A 2500-nucleotide genomic window follows, 5' to 3' on the forward strand; every position below is an offset into this window, starting at 1 on the left:
AAAGGTTTGCGAAAGTCGCCAGGGAAAGCGGCAGTTCATTTGATATTGATATGATTATATATGCAAATGATTTATAAATTAATGCCCTTCACCCCAGCCTCCACATCTAACAAGAGAAGCAGTATGTTGGGTTTAATTACACCCAACAGCCGCAGGAAAAATGCTGGAGCTCATCAGTCGTCGCGGCAGAAATATAAACTCCAATTTCAGTGGAAGCGCAATTCGAAGCCCTCGGGCGGTTAAAAAAATCATGTTCGGATTCTCGGCATTCTGTTGTACAGCGAAAGATTGGGCGATTGGGCAGAGCGGGGGAGAGGAAGCGAATCAAGTGAATGAACAGGGGCGGCCGGGTTGTCTTGTCACCGGGCCGCTGATGATGTCGAGTAGGCCGCCTTAATATTGCATAGTGAAATACTGTTAGAATAGTAACATTTTCAAAGTTGTTTAAAATCTGATTGTTGAATAGATAGAATATATTTGCCCTGTAAAATATATTTGACATATAATGGTATTTGTTTGCTATAGAGTCATTATCTCGTATCATTGTGTCTCTAGATTCATCACCTATTTTCCCTGTTATTTTCTGTTATAACGAGTTGGACAAAAGGAACTGTACTTACTATCCTTTCATTCATGAAGGAAAAAAAAGTTCTGTCACTATATTCCTAGAATGTTTGAGAAGCCTGTCAAATCCACACATGAACTAGTAACTCCACAAATATAGTGAAGGAATCAGTTGTTCGAAAATAAAGCGGCATTTCCCCCAAAGTATTCGAATTCACACCAAGATCTTTATATGTGTGTGTGTGTGTGTGTGTGTGTGTGTGTGTGTGTGTGTGTGTGTGTGTGTGTGTGTGTGTGTGTGTGTGTGTATGTGTGTGTGTGTGTGTGTGTCACAAGCACATAAGCGTATGTATACTTCCTTTAACAGTGCCACAGACAGCACATACGGTTATCTGACTCGAACCGTCTCTGTTGCTGGAATCCGGGGGTCGAAGGCAGGGGGACGGGGTAAGGGGCGAGGCAAAGGGGGGGGATAAGGACGGATAGGGGGCGAAGTAAGGGGCAGGGTAAGGGACTGGATAGGGGCGGGGCAGGGGGCAGGAGAGGGGGAAAACAGAAAAGGAATATTGAGAATATTGCATTTTTTTTTTTTTACAACGACGTATATTATCTCTTATGTAAAGACATATATATCAGATTTTGCATTTAGAAATAAAATCACTGAAATGTTCTCGCGCTTATTAAGTCCTGATTATGCAGGTTAATGTTCAAAGCTGAAACCAGGATACACTCAAACACACAGCAGGTGTATGAATATATCTGATTAGGTAAACAGGCTGATGATAGCTCACTTTATGGACAACGAATTAAACTAAAATCCGTTTATTTATTTATTTATTTATTTTTTTGTAGATTAAAGAGTACGTTTTCACGCATCTACTTAAATGACAACTGTCAGTCAGAAAATGGATACCATATATGTATTTTTAATGAAAAACATCACTCATACATATGTAAATACACGCACTCTTTGGTAGAGAGGCTAACCATGTTTATGATGATTGCTTTATGATAATTTCAAAATGATAATTTTATGATAGTTTTATGATAATAGCTGTACAAATTTAGTAGCTGTGTAGTAGTAACAAATAACAATATAACTTTCCAATAAAATGAGATGTAAGACAAAATTAATTTGATATAAAATATCTTTATGATAACGAACACGCAAACAAACCCAGCCACCCTTGGCAAGTGGACACTTTGTATATTACTGTGTGATTAGACCGCGCCATGCTGGTAGCACAAGATCAGTCGTGAGAACAAGCAATGGAACCTCTTCTACTGGAGACTTGTGGCGGTCGCTATAAACGCTGTCGTTGAAAAAAGCTTAATTATGACTCTAAATAGTTTACATATATGTACGATTTCTCAAAGATGGTACTATTTACTGTAGACTCACAGTAATAGTCAAGAGGCAGAACAAAAACAGACAAAGGAACGAACCTATAGTCATGACGAACTGTATTCTGTTATCTAAAATCTTTCTAAAGACTAAACATCAGATTTATGGCCGATGATTGCCTCCTCTGCGCAATCACGACTCAGCAACTGTGTCATCGTTCGTTCCTTGTGGGTGGTTTCTTGTGTGGGATAACATATTCTATACTGAGATATGTATGTGATGTATTTTATTCCGTGGGTATAGTTTATTCTGTAAAATATTTCAGCTAATGTATGAAAAATATAGCTTCTGGCACTCCTTAAATAATTATTATTCATCTCGACTTATATGGGCACATGGAATTCATACTGACATTGGTACATGCAGATACTGTTTTGCAAGACCTTTACCTCTGGACTAGAAATTAAGTAATATATATTTACGGCATGACACGATGAAAGGCAGAATTGTGATTGCAGCAGAATATTATGATGAAAACACACACACACACACACACACACACACACGCACACACACAGAAAGAGAGAGAGA

Source organism: Penaeus monodon, chromosome 13, assembly GCF_015228065.2.
Source record: "Penaeus monodon isolate SGIC_2016 chromosome 13, NSTDA_Pmon_1, whole genome shotgun sequence".
NCBI lineage: Eukaryota > Metazoa > Arthropoda > Malacostraca > Decapoda > Penaeidae > Penaeus > Penaeus monodon.